The 17,490-nt window shown below is 37.7% G+C and overlaps 1 protein-coding gene across 2 annotated transcripts in view; it reads left to right on the top strand.

Annotated features, from left to right (window-relative positions):
• NLGN4X (neuroligin 4 X-linked) overlaps positions 1-17,490 on the top strand; it is a 165,159-nt gene that overhangs the window by 8,068 nt on the left and 139,601 nt on the right. The window lies entirely within an intron of this gene.

Genomic DNA, 17,490 nt, shown 5'->3' with positions numbered 1-17,490 from the left:
TTCGTGCTCATTGTGATAATATTTGATTTAGTTCGGGTACAAAAGTTACAATGCAGGTGGACTTACTGCTTAAATCTAAAGAGTCTAATACTTATTAAGAAAATACATTGCTTTGTTTAATCCTACATTTATTATGTCTTTCTTTTTGTCAAGATCTTGTAGTTAAGCGTGAGTTACAGTTTTTGAAGACAAATGCTTCTTGTTTCTATTGGTTTGATGTCATCTTTACATAGAGGTGTTTCGAATACAGCACATTAGGAATATAGAAGGCAGGCCACCTGGCACTTATTAAAAAAAAAAAAAAAGTAAATTAGAAGAGCCAGTAAGCTTTTTATACTGTTGTACTGTGAAAGGCATGCTACATTGATTTATCTGCCCTGATCTGGTACAGGGGTGTGATGTTACTGAAATGCAGGGGATTAATGGCGTAGTTAGCATGTGCCATTACTCTTACACCAAGTTGTTATGGTCATAGAGAGGCATTGAAGCAGAGCAAAGGTTCCTCTCTAGACGAGTTAGCTGACCGTCTCTTATGCTGTAGAGTAGCAAATGTATATTTATCCTTGTAACTTTCAATCTGAGTTTTCTTTTTCCTGTTAGCTTTGGAAATAAGATGTGCTAGTGAATTTTCCTCTTGTCCAAATCTGTCTTGTCTATACAAGTTGTAGCTTGAGAAAACTGAAATTAGAGCATGTAGTTAGAATATTTTATTTTCTCTTTCTTCTTTTTCTGCAAGTTTTAGTTGTTGTTGTTTGTTTTTCTTTTTCTGTAACTTTTTAATTTGCTTTCCCAGAGCCTGTGAAATTTTTTCCACTCATGACATAATAAAGGTGTAATACTGGTCAATATGATGACCAATACAGTGGAAACTCCATTAAATCTTGGGTGTTTTGCATTAGCAGTTCTCTTATGCTGAGTTTGAGTGTCTTTTTGTGAAGGATTTCTTGTTCTGGCAATGAAAATTACATTAGCTATGTAGAAGCCACACTAGCAATGCTGTAGAAAGGACAGGAAATGGGAGCAGTTGTTATAGTGCCAGTGTGTTGAATTCTCTTAGCTATTAAATACATAAGATTGGAAAGCTAAATTGGCCTTGCATTTTGTATATAAGGAAATGATCACTGGATAATAACACTTCACAGAAGCATCCTTCTGTGGTAGATTTCATTTTCTGTTTGCCCCTGGAGAATGGTCATTTGGTGAGGCTTAATACTTCATTGCTTCCTGAAACCAGTTAGAGCTAGTTTATTCAAGAGGAAACAAAATGTATATATAGGAGAAGATACTGTTTGGAGCCTGAGACATCAATAAAGATGATGGAGAAATGGGAGTTCCATTTTGGGAGACAATTAATGGGTTTCTTAACAGCAGTGATAGCACTTGTAACACCACTTCTAGCTCTTAAGGCCTGAAAGCTAAGCATTAAGCATATTCATGTCTAAGATGAGGAGATTGCATATTCCAGTTCTTACTTTCTCTGTGAAAGATGAGGATGCTTCCTAAATGACCTAACCCCTCCCTCTCTTACTCATCACCCCCAGCATGTTGGGGTTTTTCCTTCTCTTGCCTATTACTGCCTCAAGAGGCTCATCCTAGTCAGTTTGTAAACAAGCAGAGTTGCAGACAGATGACCAGTTTCAAAGGAAGGTTAACATGATCAGCTTCCACAGAAAAAGAAGATGAGAACATGATGGCACACAGGGGTAGTAGACACACAAGAGTATAGAGAGTGTAGTAGTAGGAGGAGTGGCAGTTCACATGCTGTGTTCTGGAGAAATTAAACCAGCAAGATCTAAATCAAGTTGGATTTACAACAGGAGCTGATGCTTCTGAACATTTAGTTTGAGGGGGTACAATGTACCTTGACCTTACTGGTAAAGGTAAAAGTACAAGTTTTAATATCATAATCCCTCTGTAGAAAAACAAATTGTACACTTTGAAATTGAGTCTGTTTTTTTCTGAATAATATTTTAATTTTTTTTTGTCCTAATAAAGTATTTATATAAAGTAGGTATTGGTATAATCACTGAATATATTTTTAGTTAGGAATGTTTGCTTGTGTGTTTTTTTTGTTAAAGCTGTTTGTCCCAAGAATCATGAAAAGTCATCTTTTTTGCTTCATTTCAAATACTTGGATTTTTGGAGTGTTGGATTGTTTTTTGAGTTTTTTTGCGGGAGGTTGGGGTGGGTTTGTTTGTTTGTAGGGTTTTTTTTTTTGTTGTTGTTGGTTTGGTTTTGGGTTTTTGGGTTTTTTTTGGTTTTTTTTTTGTTTGTTTTCATTTTGTTTTGCAGCAAAGTGCATGAAGAATGTGAAGAAATTTATCTGGGATTATATAAACGCAGGCTTAACAAACTGTGGGTTTTAATGGTTCTGTCACTGGTACATGGGGGTGAAGGAAAGAAAATTAGAGTAAAATGTGCCTTCATCCTACTCATGTACATCACTTAAAGATATTAATGTAATAGTTCATAAAGACCATGCAGGTGCTGCTTAACCATTATTTTACATCTAAGTTATATTCCATAGTTACAAAACTTTTTTTCTGTTCACATTTTAAAATAGAATTTATATACTTTTCTTAGCTCAAAATTTGCTAAGAAATAAAGCAGACAGAAGAAAGCAATTTTTCTTCAGAGGTTGAAGAGTGCTAGCCTTTCATGTTCTTAACAAGCAGCCTTCCCCTATTTATATAAATGGACATATTGCACACAACAGCAATTTTGAGAGCAATTTTTCTTTACTTGCTGTGAACTGTATAGTTAAAAGATTGCAAGCATGACTAAGATCTCATTAACACTGTTTTTGCATTGGTTTATACCATTGCCTTCAATGACACTGTGCCTAATATCTGAGTGTCTAGAAGTATTTAGTGCTTAAAAAAGGATAGTCAGGTTCCAGGATTTCCCCCTCCTTTTGCAGCTAATATCCCATCATTTAATGTATTGATTTGGCAGAGGTCTCTGTTCAGCTAAGAAGGACTTGTTCTTTGTGGAGTAAATTGTTTACCAGCCAGCTATATGTGTTTGCCTTAGCAAATCTGAGTGAAATGGTCCATCACAAATTCATGTAACTGCATTAACCTCCTTGACATTGTGACTCGGAAAAGTTAAGATGAGGATAGAGGTGAATGACAGGAAGTGGTGGAAATGAACATGACGCACATTTTACTGAATAGGCTTAGAAGTTAAGTGATTTTTAGAGATAAATTTATCTTTTAAATTTATTTGTCCCATTTAGATGATTCTTGTTAAACAGGAAGAGTATGTTTTATCAGAGTTTTAGTTCTTAATCCATGCTAATTTCTAGTATTTACGCAGATTTCATGTTTAGACAGGCAGAAGTTGCAGGTAGAGATGGGAGAAAATGGATGGAAAAACTTAATCACAACATTTTTTATTACTTTACACCAATTTCTTTTTTCACTCTGACATGTACTAGGACTGATTATTTATAGTACAAACTTTCTATGAATAAATAAGCACTGAATTTTCTATAAGAAGATATCTCAGACTAGAAATAGTTTTCTAGAGAAGATTAATAAAAATATGCCTGAGGAATTCAACTTTCTAGAACAATATATTGCCTTTATTTGCAAAACCAAAGAAAATATTCCACCAAAAAAAAAAAAGCATGACGAATATAGATTTTGCTAGATTGTTACATGTTGTCTAGTCTTTCATATATCTTGAGAATAGTTTGGGGAAGGGAGAAAAGAAACAAAGGAATGAAGTTATGATGTATTTTTGTTTCTTTTTTCTTTCTTTGTTTAGATTTTATTTGGGTAATGTACTGCATAAGGCAAAATGGATTTCAGATACCTAGACTGGTAACCTGCAACACCGCTCAGTCTTACTTCAGAAATACATAAACTGGCCACTTTAGGGAAGGAGAGGAGAAGGTGAAGATTTGCATGTAGCCCAAATACAGAATCAGAATATAGCTCCAGCACTCAGACTGGGAAATGCTTCTGGGTTCTCTGACCTGCATCTAACTGAAGTCGTGCTAGGAATCACTCTTGCTTATGCATCATGATTTTGAAAGGAGTAAAGTTCATGGAATGCCATGACACGGCATGTACAGAACAATCAGGGTATCAGGCACAGCCAGCATGGGTTTAGGAAATGTAAGTCCTGACAAATGTGGTCTTCTTTGATGACCAAGTTACCTGCCTAGTGGATGAAGCCTTTGACACCGTCTTCCCCAGCATTCTCCCAGAGAAACTGGCAACCCATGTCTTGGCCAGGTGCACTTTTGGCTGGATTTTAAAATATCTGGATGGCTGGTTCCAGAGAGTGGTTGTGGATGGAGTTACACTGAGCTGTCAGCTGGCCACACGTGGTGTTCCCGAGGGCTCAGTGCTGGGACCAGTCCCATTTCATATCTTTATCGATGGCCAAGTGCATTCTCAGAAGTTTGCAGAGGACAGCAGGTTGTGTGGGAGATTTGTTCTGCTGGAGGCTACGTAGGAGGGCTCCACAGAAGGATCTGGACAGCAGGACCATCTATGGGGCAAGGCCAACTGCGTGAGGTGCAGTAGGATGAAGTTCTGCATCCTGCACTTCAGTCACAACAACCCCATGTAGGGTTTCAGCCCAGAAACTCAGTAAAGAATTTTCATTCTAGATTTTCATATGTATTGTTACACAAAGGGTGTTCATTTTGATTGAAGTATGGTAATTTTAGGCTCAAATGTTGCGTGTCTATGCACTGCATATGGGGCTTCTGTACTGTAAAGTAAAAGTCTACAAAACAAAAGGTAAGGAAAGCTGAAGCTGGAGGGTGGACAAAAGAGGGACCACTCTGACTGTAGTGATGGTTTTTCCCACAAGTACCTACCATACAACACTGTTGGGATTTGCAGTTGCAGGGCTGTCATAATAACAACACAAGACCTAAAGTGTGAGAACATCAAGGGAAAAAGAAAAATGATGTTATGGAGGGCTCGGGAAAACACTGCTTCAGTGGCATAGATGATAGCTTGCGGGGCTGTGAATTGCAGACCCTTGACATTACTGAGGTTGAGATACTAATTTACTCAAGGCAAAACATGATTTTACAGCATTCATGAATGAAAAATTTGTATTGGATCACTTAAACTTAACATCAGAGATATAAAAATTAGGATCATGTAGGCATAACTTAGGCTTTTGCCTGGATACTTTCTTTTTCTCAAAAAGGAAGACTATAGAGAATTCTAAGGGTATTTTTGTTTGTCTTTACCTTGCTTTAGGTAAGGAAATAGTGTATCAGTAAATACATTTTTGAACTATATAGTGATCTTTTATAATGAAATCCCTTAATTTACTTTATGTTCTACTGTATTCATCAAAATGGAGCAAGTGCTTTTTTGTATGCTGTTTGTAAGTACTAGGTGACTTTGTATCCCTTTATAACTTCTATTGTTTCCTAATGGATCCTTTGGAAGGAAGGATGTCCTCTCTTCCTAAGACTACATCATTTATCAAACAGTAATTGCCATGGTACATTTAGATGTACTATGACTTTGTAAATCATCACAAGAGTTGCCTGATATCCACATTACCCAATGCCTTAAGGTATTCCAAAATACAAAATCTAGCCACAGGCATTAACAACACACACAGTGATTGCTGTCATATTTTGGTGCTGTTCCCAGAAATGCCACATTCAGAAGGTTGTACTTTGAGGAATGATGCAGCATAATCAGATGGCTAAATTCATTAGAAGCTGAGGTACCACAACAGGGAGTACAATGTTATTTTTGATGATTTTGGCTTTTGTGGTGGCAAACAGCAATATCCAAAGAATTTCTTGATCTGGTTACCAACTGATTCAGTCTTTCAAGCTATTCCCAACACTGACAATTTTTTATTTTTTTTTAGCATGTCTTTTAGCTTAGCTTCAGTTTTCTTTCTTGAGAAAGCATTGAAAAAATGTACAAGTTCCTCAATAGTCCAGGTAACTACTCTGGACAATGAGATCAGTTGTTCAGTGGCTGGATGTCAGGCTTATTATTTTTAGGATTTGGCTGATACAAACTGAAGCAGCTGAGAAATTGTGACTGCTAATTCTGGACTGTTCTGCTGTGAGAAATAGGGGAAAACCCACAACCACCACCTCCCTCCTCCCCTCCACCCCAAAGAAAGAACCAAGAAAACCCCTTCTTTTACCATATGCCTAAGTCATTAGGGCTTGACGAAAAATCCTTGCAGGATTGCTACTCAGTTTTCCAGTGTGAACTGTATATGTTCAGTAAGGCCATGTTTAAAGGTTTTTGTCAAGTGTCTACTGAATATATTGAACAAACAACAACTAGAGGGGAATGCATTTCAGTTTTAGTCCACATGTTTGAGATAATCAATTCTTGCTCATATGTGCTGAGCTTTATGACAAAAATTTCATGCTTTTTTTCTACAGCTGGTTCAATGAAGACAACTTTGGTGCAGCACCAACAACCTCTGGATTTCAGTGATTTTCCTACTAGTAGATGAGCATTTTTCTCTCCAAGATGTCGTTATCAGATCAGTGAGGACTCTATCTGTCTGCAGAGCTCTCTGCTTCTTGCTAGCATGTACTACTAGTTTAGCTCAGATGCCACTGATAACCATAGCTTTTAAATCTCTTGGAAATGGTGTGGGTCTTGGTTTTCACTATGAAAAAATATAGCTAAAGTTATTTGTTACTCATCCTTCAATCTAGATACTTTCAGATGCTGACCAGATTAACTGTCTAGTAGGATTACAAAAGTATATGCAGAAGATTTTTCTGAAGTTTTTGAGGAAAGACCTTTCTTGGGTCTCTGTGGGTTGGTTCAGCCTGCATACCAGAAATTTGTTTTCAAATGAAGACAGTCATGTGCAAATTAGTTATTTTAGCTTCTCGATGCAATTTATGGGATTAATTAAGAGTTTTGGGATGCAATTGACCTTTTTTAAGGTTTTCTTCAGAATGAGATTAAGCACTTGTGATTAATGAATAAAAGAATTTGATTGGGTGAACTGGATCTTGGTCAGTTTACATTGTTTCAACGACTATAAGCTGTTGCCTTTCCTGTTCTGAGGCCTATCTCAGACACCCATTTTATTGGTGAAGCAAAGGTCCCTTACAGTTTATATTCCTTTATTGTTATTTCTGTTTATGTAAAGTTACAGGTCGTGTTTTAAGATAGAGGACTTCTCTTTTCCTGGCTTACAGTTCTTGGCATTTGAATACCTGTGTCATTCTCAAACACATTTTCCTTACGAAGCTGTGGGATTGTTGGATGTCTGTTATGCTTGAGTGCCATTGATAGTCTAGAATATAGCCTTAATTTTAGGTTATTACTGCACCTATCAGAGGCCTGAATCATTAGACTGTATTCCTTTCTGAACTTTCGCATGCTAGCACATTTGTAAGGTTTTCGTGGGTTATTGGTATCAAGAAATATCATTCTTCTATCTAACACTGTCATTCAGTGGTTTTAGTTATACATAAAAAATATCAACTACTCAGTTTTTATGTATGCAAATTGTTATGTATGAAAGAAATATAGTATTTTATATGCTGATTACCTCCAAGTACATTCTGTGTGAGACATCCTTTTGAAGAAATGTGTGGAGGAGTTTTACAGGATTTTCAATTATTCTTAATGTAAAAAGGGTGAAAAAAATACAAGGGGTATAGCATTTATTTGAAATAATTATAATAGATCTGTTTTACTGTGGTTGAGTTTAAGGACTCAGACTGTCATCTCTTATTCCTTTGGATGTTTTGATAAGCAGAAAACAGTGGAGATGTGGCTGATTTTTTTGGGAGTGGTGAAATGCAATGTAGAATATTTACAATTTAGAGGACAAAGCTCACAATATAATCACTGGAAGCTTCATATTATTTCAGAAGGAAAATTTCCACGTGTTGCCTGCTTTAATGTATTTAACACAAGACATAAAATTTAAACTTCCAAAAGCAGCAACAAAACCAGCAGCTCTCATTTCTAGCTAACAATGAATATTTGAAGCCTCCCACTCTTTTTGGAATTACGAATTCCAGTATGAAAATCTGGAAGCAGAAGGCTAGCTTCATTATTTGCAATAATAGTTGAGCAATGATAGATGTAATTCTAATGGCAAATAATTCTGTTTTAATATATTACTGAAGTACGCTAGTGATGGGAATAGCTAATATAGTGGTTGCTGCAGCACATGTCTCTCCATTCAACAACAGCTTTTAATATTTCTCACATGAAAAAAGCTAAAGAATCAGACATATATGGATTTTTTTTTAATTGAAACTCATGTTACAAAAACATTTTTCAAATGAAAAATTTTCAGGTTCTAGTGAAAATAGAATTTGTGCATGTGTATGTTAATGTATTCTTCAACTCATTTCAATAATTTCAATGTTTGGTGCTTTTTAATGTCTAACTAAAGACTGCATGTGTTCACTTGATAATCTTGATAGCCTTAATGTAGACCTTTTTTAAAAAGGAGTGATTTAAAAAAAGGAATCAAATGCATACTCAAATTCTTTTAAAAATTAAAAACAGATAATCTGTAATGGTTCTTTTACTGTGAACAACTCTCACTTGAATACTCTCCAGGGGAGGGTTTTTTTGAGGGCATACATTGCAGGTGGATTCTTGAGTGAAATACTAGTGTTTTTTCATGCACCAGTAATCAGATAGTGGTAATCTCTGTTCACAGTTGGAAATGCTTACATGGCAAGAATCTGATTTCAAAAGCTTATGAGCTGTGTTTTCTACAAAGATATTTTTTTCTTGATATCTTTAGTTCATTTTCAATTCCTGAGAATATTATTTAAAAAAAAAAAATGCAAGGTTAAAAACTCCTGTGTTAAGAGCTGTATTTAAAAACAGCAAGCATTTGCTCTGATATCCTCTTGTTTTCTAAGGAAATATAAAAATTGAATTATAAACTAAAATCAGATGATGACTACAACACAACAGGTATTTATCACTTAGCTATCCATGAGGCAATTGCATTTTAGACATGTGAATAGGAAAAAGAATGAGAAAGAACTGCAAACTGCAATGCTTTTAAGTGTGTGCAATTCAAATTATATATTACTGAAAGATTTAGTTTATTTGTAGAAACTTCAAATTGTTACTTACATTCAGAATATCTTTGTTAGCATATTTCCAATCTGTGGTTAGAAAATTTTTTATAGATTAGGGAATTACTTGTTGAAAAATAACATACACAACATTCAGAGTTTGCAGTATTAGAAAAAAACCAAGGATTTTATTGCTGCATGAGTTTGTTACCAAAGGGGTCTTTTGAGCTATTTTTCAAAACTTTTGGTGATCAGGACACTTAGGTGCCTGATGTGAGCTTGCGCTTTGTCATTATCCTTCCAACTTCTAATTTCCGCACATGTGTGTTTCAGGAGTCTGTGTGTACTCAGATGGGTATTTCTACAAATATTTTAAAGCACTGTGCAACATCTCCAAGTTGCTGGATCAGTACACATCCTCACAGTGGCATGGCAGTGCTGTTCAGCCCTCCAGAGGCTGGTGCTTGCTCAGGCAGAAAGTCCTCTGGGACCTGACCCGCGGTCTTTGCAGAGCACTACAACAACGTACCAGTTTGGTCAGAGTTCAGTTTGGTCAGAGTTAGCTTTGTTTCACTGTGAGACTCAGGGTATATCAGCACTTCCTAGAGCTTTTTGAGGTAAAATTTGTCTCTTGGTTTGCAAAGTGACAGCAGTTTTGTGTTTGTGGAAGAGACTTTTAAAATGTTTCTCTTTAATGCTCTGCTTGAGACTTTGTGATAGTTATTGCTGTCAAAACCATGATCTTATGTGTGATTTATAATTTCCCAGTAGCAGCTACCAGCTATTGTCAGAATTTCCTCCCAAAATTATGCGTCCTATAGACTGCAGTCAAGTATGAGACAGCAAGTATGAGACTTGGATACGTGGACTGACTTCTTCAGTTTACTGACCTCATGGGAACTTTTATTGACTTCAAAGGGGTCTGGATCAATCTCTTAGTTTTTGCTCAAAGCAACTGTAGTCTTTCTTCAATTTTTAGCAGTGAAATAGTAAAAGGCCAACATATTCATAACTCATTCACTCATGAATATCTTTATTCTTCCAAGTAACAGCAGGGTAGAGAAAAGCAATTGACTTCTCAACCAGACAAATGGAAAGAGTAGAGATATTGTACTCATGACAATCATAAATTTGGGGTTGTTATGACCTGTAATCAACAGCATATGATGTAACCTATTGCTATTGCAGGCAGGAGATCTAAAGATGACTGACAGCCTAGAGCAAGGAAGATCTAGCTGAAAACAGAATGTTCTAAATACAGAACAATGACTCTATATATAGCCCCACAGTGAGAGAAATCTTTTCATTTCTCCTTCTGATGGGAGACAAGAGAGGATTTATTTAACTTTTGGGAAGCTTGAGAATCTTCAGCAGATATTCTGAGACACTGGAAATATTTTGGGCAACTTACTCAGTTAATGTAATGGAGTTTAAATATATTTACCAACATGCTGATTTCCTGCTTTAGGGAAATGTGAGGGTTCTTAGTATTATTGTGTTTGTTATTTGCTTGTTCAAGTAATTATTCTACAGTGTCCACTGCTAATTTTAGATGATTCTAAATACAATAGATTCAGTTAGAACATGGAGTGGTTGATTAGCTGAGGATTGAGATAATCCATTGTCATGCGTTAATGCTTCCCTTGTGGGTATTCCAGTGACCTCTCATAACTCTTAACCTTTATCTAACATTTGGTACATGGTTCATTCAGCACAATAAAATTATAATGAATGATTAAGTTGTAATTAATGTATTTAACTTCTTGCATTTGACTGAATTCTTAGTAGAGGCATTAAACAAGCTGCATTTGTTTTACAAATGTCTTTTGAATGCCTTAATCAAAAGTATTTAGGGCCACAGTGTCACCTTTTATATATGTTTAGACTTTGGTTTTCTGTTGATTTTTTTTTTTCCTGTGGTCTTCACAGACTATTTGAAATTACAGGAAAAGAAAAAAAACCCAAAACTCTTACAATACCAGATACATTTACCACTCCTTCTGTAAAACACGTTAAGTCAAAGTTTCAAGACTCAATATGGCACATTGCTGCTTGAGCTACAGGACTTCACACTATTCAGCTGACAGTAAAATAATCTGGTAGTGAAGAGGGAGGTTGTACTGCAGGCGCCATGCCCCAGTTGTAGAGGGAGCTTAGTTTAGTTCTCTGTCCAGAAAAATCCATTTCAACCTGTGTCACTGCCTCATGCTTCTAGAGATCAGGAATCGGGTTGATCATGAGTTCCTCTCAAGACAGGATCCTTCTCTTGTAGGCTTCTCATGCACTCCCAACATAATAGTAATGCTGGTAGTGGCTGCCACCATTGCTGTTCTGTCACATTTTATCCCTAAAAAAGAAAACACATTTTAAAATAGTTGCTTTTTATATACATATTTCTTTTGGCAAACTGCCAAAACTTCCCTGAGAAGGGAAAACTGATAGTTTCAAGTGCAGTCTGGATAACCAGAATTGAATTTAATTAGCGGAAGAAAGATTTCCAGTGAAAGACTTTCCTCCTCATTGGATTTGAGGGAAGAGGAATTGGAACCTTAGATGTAAGTTCTCTGCAATTTTTTCTTGTTGCTCTTTGTTACCAAAGTAAACTCTGTATTTAGACTGTGAACCTGGGGCAGGATATGAAACAATTGGGGCAGACTCAGCTGAAGACCCAGGCTGAGCCATGGTCTGGAGCAGCTCAGTAGTTACTTTCACACCTCTCTTTCTGTTTACCCCTATTTAGAGTTATTTTATCTGTTGAAAAGGAACCTCACATACACAAAAAGGGAGATAATTGTATTTTTATTAGGAGGCCTTGTGATGTTGACAACTGTGGGAATGAAGGCAATAGAACAATTATGTTGCATGCCCAGAGGGGCTCTCGTAAACGCCATGTGCAATTTTTGTGGATCTCATATGTGTTTATATTTGCTCACAAGGTTGTGGTTGCCAAATAGAAACGTAAGTATTTTTTCTCTTCTTGTCAGGGAGGCTAGAAGAGGTGTAAGGGTGCCTACATCCCATTTAATATAATTTTGGTTTTTGTGGAAGAAGATGGAGTTGTTTCTTTTCTGTTGTTCTGACTCTGCAGCTTTCCATTGGTAGGCAGGTGATTCTGTATGATCAGGAAAGACTTAAGATTTCTTCCGCTGTCTCTTGAGGATAGGACAGCACCTGGGGATATAGGATTGCAGCAATCCTTGTTCTACCTGACTTGAATCAGGTTTTTGCTTAGTTTTCACAAAAGATATTCACTTGAGATGTCAGAGATTATAGTTCAAGCTGTTCTTTAGTTGCTAATATTAAATGACGCTGCTCTGTAAGGAGCAATAATGATCTGAGTAATTGATGAAGTGAATCACTGGCATGAATTAGTCATAACCAAACACTGAACATCTGCTATAACCTTTGCAACTGGAGCCTAGCTTGAGTCAGTCATATTGGTGGCCTATTCCATCTTGAAAAATGTATATGTATTTATGGAAGAACAGAATAACTGACTGAGGTTTGAAGGGACCTTTGGAGATCCTTTTTTTAAATCCTATGCTCAAGCAGAGACACCTACAGTTGATTGTCCAGGACTGTGTCCAGACAATGTTTGAATATCTCCAAGGAGGGGGGTCCTACAAGCTCTCAGAATTACCTGTGCGAGTGTTTGATCACCCTCATAACTGAAAAGCATTGTCTGCTATTCAGAGGAAAATTCCTGTGTTTGTTTGTGCCCATTACTTCTGGTCCTGTTACTGAGTACCATTCAACACCTGAAATTTTGAACTGAGAAAAGATGAGGTTTATAGAGAAATCTGTTTAATCAATATTTGAATGCTTCTAATCACACTCATTGTTTTAAAAAAATCCTTTTACCAGACTGCTGTTGTACTTTGGGTTTGTTTCTCTCTACTCCCCAGCTTCATCACAAGTTGCTTCTTGTGAAAATACTGTTCATTCTTTTTCTAAATATAATACATCAATCATTCATCACCAATCATTTTGAGACTAGTAAAGAGGTTGTAAAAACACATTTATTGCAGCTTAAATTGTGTGGGTTTTAGTCCATAGGTCAGTGTAGAATAAGGTTGTGTCTGCCCCAGCTTCTGATCATAATCTCTATAAAGGTAAATACTACTTAGAATCAACAAATTAAGTACCTTCTGGAAGGAGAAGGGACATTAACAGGGAAGGAGACATAATATCAAAGTAAACAAAAGGTAAAGGTCTAAATGATCTAAAACTGTAGTCCAGCTATGACACTTCTATGCAATCATTGTGGTTTGGACATTTATTTTTGCCTGATGATTTAATGCAAATTGCAGAATGATTGAACCTCATTGTTCTTTATATAATGCTTTCTACTAGGAAGATAGCCATTCTTACTTTATTACATTTGTGATTGCTAACTTTTAAGACATATTCTTATGTTAAAAATTCAGTTAGGTAATCTCGAAGTTTAGCAAGGTTTGTAAAGAGAGTTACCATCACTCATTTTAATAAAAAAATATACTTAGATAAGATGTTGAACTTCTGGATGCAGAAGACCATTACCTAAGGGAGTTGAAACCAAAGTAGTGAACTTTACACTGACAGCTAGCAACAAATGTTGTGAGCATTACCTCCTAAGGAAATATATATAGACCCTCTTTCTATCTCTAACAACAGACTCTACCAGTTAGACAATCTGAGAGGCAGTACCTCTGTGGCAGGCATAAGTGTTTAGAAGGTGGCTCAATCATGTAAAAAAAAAAAGTGAAGATAGGTTATAATAAAAAATGAAAGCTTCTCTAGGGAAGAGGAATAGAGACAAGAGTAAGACTCAGGTCTTTGTGGAGTCTGTAATTTTGAGTACTTGGAGTTAAGGACTTTAATGCTTAGATGTATTTCAATGGTGTTAGTCTAGGCAGAGAAACAGGAAATAGAGGAATGTTATAAAAATTGGTAGTAACTAGTTTCCTTTCTTAAGAGATTGTATGAGTTTATTCTGTTGCAGTATTTGGTGTGGGTTTATCTTTATGTGTTTTTTCAATCCACATAGTTGTCATGATGGCGACTGGGGAAAGATATTATGGGCTGAGAAGATGCAGATTTTGGTGATTATGTTATGGATGGAATGATGACTGCTGGAAGAAGGATATACTCCTCATTTGTGTGTCATCATGGGTCTCATCACTGTTGGGTTTTTTTGCCGTGTGAGCGTTTCATTCACATTGCTAACATTGTGTCATGGCATCACAGGGTGCAGAAATGTCAGAGGCTCTGCATGGGGAGCAGCAGGGCAGGGTCTGTCAGCCAGGACCTGTTCCCCCCTGGTCAGGAGCAGGACAGCCAAGGGCACTGGGGCAGCTTCAGTCCCGGACATCAGGACCCTCTCTGGCGAGTCGAGGCCAGGCTGGGCCATCGGCCAACTTAGTGAGCCTGGCTTAGTGAGGCCGTGTCTGGGTAGGGCTCTGGGGAGCTGTGCCTGGATCTGTGGGACCATGGCAGGGCCAGGCAGGGCTGTGGGGAGCTGTGCCCAGCTCAGTGAGGCCATGGCTGGTCAGGGCTGAGCTCTGTGGAGCTGTGCCCGGCTCAGTGTGGCTGTGTCCAGGCAGGGCTGTGGGGAGCTGTTCCCAGCTCAGTGGGGCCATGGCAGGGCCGGGCTGTGGGGAGCTGCGGGGAGTTGTGCCTGGCTCAGTGGGGCCATGGCAGGGCCGGGCTGTGGGGAGCTGTGCCCAGTTCAGTGGGGCCATGGCAGGGCCGGGCTGTGGGGAGCTGTGCCCGGCTCACTGAGGCCATGGCAGGGCCAGGCAGGGCTGTGGGGAGCTGGGGACCGGCCCTGCTGCGGCATCTCCAGGCTGGAGCTGATGGGGGTCCAGGGTCCTGGGCAGGTCAGGACCGGTGATGTCCTCAGGGACATTCTGTGTTGAAAGGCTTTCTGAAAATGTTTATTCTGGAGAGGCACTATAGATGGGTCACATTCTGTGAAATGTCTTACTGACATTTTAGGTTCATTCAGGAGAACTGGTAAACACCATAGAGGTGAAAATGAGTAAGAGCTCAGTTTTCAAGAGGAGAAAGTCTCAGAACCTCTGTTGCTGTCAGTTGGGCCCTTGTGCTTTGTATCCTTGGCATCGTCCAGTTACATCAACACTGAGCTGGAATAGCCTCCCCATGCATGTTTTGTCCACCTGAAAGAAGTTTCAATAGGCTAGGAATGGAAATTTATGCAGCTAGATAGGCAATTCCCTAAGGGCAGACAGATTGTGATGCACTGATTTCACCTTGATATCTGGGACTGCAATTTCTGTTACCTTACACTGAATTTTTATGGAGTGTATGAAAACCAGCTCAGTGACTTAACCAGCAATGATAGTATCTGACACATCATTTATGGAAAGATTAAAATGTTTCCACTTCTGAGAGAGTTTTCACGTACGAGTTTTTTATTTAATGAATTTTTAGTTATTCCAGTCTTTCTGGCTGTGAAAATTTTAGGAGAATTTTTTCCTGAATCACTAGGGTCTTAAAAAAATCATAAGGGTGAAAGGTATATTGACCAGTTTGCTTGTACATAAGAGAGGCATATATAATGTCATCAAAGGTAATTGCTTTACTAGTTATAACTTTGAAGTGACAGAGATAATTAACATTACCTCCAGCAGAGCAAGAGCCTTGCTGTAATAGCTGTTTCAGTGCCTTTTCATACATTTCTTGCTGTTAGTCAGAAGCAGAAATACTATTAAAAGGCTTAAGGAGACTTAACTATTTACTTGAAGTGAGAACCAAAAGATGATCTGAACTCCATGCCACTAGGTGGATTTTTCTGTCTCCTATTCATCTTATTCCCTATCTGCAATCTCTGAATGCTGTACCTTGACAAGTTTGAGGGCTATTATGTGGAGCTCTTGCTGTTCCTTCTGAACTTTAGTTTCAATATGTCTCAGCATGGTCTTGAAGCTCTCTTTGGATTTTGTTTCTTTGACTTGAGTTTTGTCGTTAGTCTTTTTTTTTTTCTTCTTTTTTAGTTCAGATTGATTTTCCCCTCTGCTTTCTGCTGTCTTTCTCCTTTAGCTGTATCTCGTCCTCCTTTTCCTCCTCCTCCTTAATCTAAAGCTTGGCCTTTCTCTTGTCCGTGGCTTGAGATTCAACCTTTTCTTTTGACACAGGGCTGGCACTCTCCCCTTCTCTTTGACCTTAGACTTAACATTTCTTATGTCCCCTGGTTTTTCTGTGCCTTGTTCTACATGCTTTTTTAGGCATTGTTACTTTCTTAGAGTTCCCCTAAGGGGATTTATCGTTCCATTTGCCATTCAGAATTTCTTAACATGGCAAATTACTCTCTTCTGCATCTTCAGCATTTCTCTGGTCTGTGTTGCTGTTTTGGGCCTAGGCTTCATGAGTCTAATTCTTCCTGACTTCTCATAGCAGTTTGCAAATTCTTCAGAAGATTTGTTTTGTTTTGATTCAAAGTGAGTCTAAAGTCTTTGTTTGCAGTCTGTTGTTGTATTTTGGGTTTGTTTTGGTTTTAGGGTTTTTTTTTTGGCTTTTTTTTTTAGCCTTGGTTTGTTTTCTTTTTTCTCTTCAGCGTGGTTTATTTTTTTCTTGCAACTTTTCAGGTTTTGACCTGTAGTATTAATTATTAGCTTTGTTTGGAACCTCATTGGACCAATATTGACATCCTTTCGTCCTTTCTTTTGTAATGAAATATGTATTATATTCTATTCAAATATTTATCTTAATTTATTCTCCTCATGAAGGAGGAATTTTTAATCTTTTTAATCTGCTATATCACATATGATATCTTGTTTTTTCGTAGGTGGTTCAGGATGTAGCTAACATGAGAAATTAATCTGTTTTGCCAGTTGTATTAACAAAAATTCATATCCAAATAATTCTGAAGGCAAGATGATTTCTCAAGAAATGTTAGTACTTTATGGGAAAAAATAAGCATCACTGCAAATTCACATCACTTGTTCTGAGCTGCCATCATGCCTTACACACAGCTTCATTTCTCCTCTCCATCTGCATCCTGTGGAGGTGGCCTCAGCTTTCCATTTCTCTGTTACTGCTCCTTTGCTGCTGCCATGGTATCTTTGGTAGCAGCCCATTTTCTCTGAAGAGCAGTCTCTGTTTATTGTTTGTGTTAGGCTGTTCTGCCTACTTCCTCTGCTCATCTTTGGTCTCTGCTGGACTTTTTCCTGCCCTTAGACCTTGCCAAGATTCATACGACTCTAATCTTTCTTTTTCTTGTAGTTTCTTTCTGAAGCCACCCACCTGTTTTGTGGGATATTTTAGTTATTTGTGGCTGAAGATACAGTCCCTCACCTCTGGCTTCAGAGGAGTGTCAATCTTTTCTCCCTGCTTTTCTCTGGATATTGCTACCACAAGGGTATCCTCAGGGGACAGGCAGAAATCAAGACTATATGTACAGAAAGGTTCAGAGGTTCAATTATTTAGATCAGAAATATGTGAGCAGAGAATCATGAGGT

This window comes from Ammospiza nelsoni, chromosome 2, assembly GCF_027579445.1.
Source record: "Ammospiza nelsoni isolate bAmmNel1 chromosome 2, bAmmNel1.pri, whole genome shotgun sequence".
Taxonomy (NCBI): domain Eukaryota; kingdom Metazoa; phylum Chordata; class Aves; order Passeriformes; family Passerellidae; genus Ammospiza; species Ammospiza nelsoni.
This window is presented reverse-complemented; position numbering and strand designations above follow the sequence as displayed.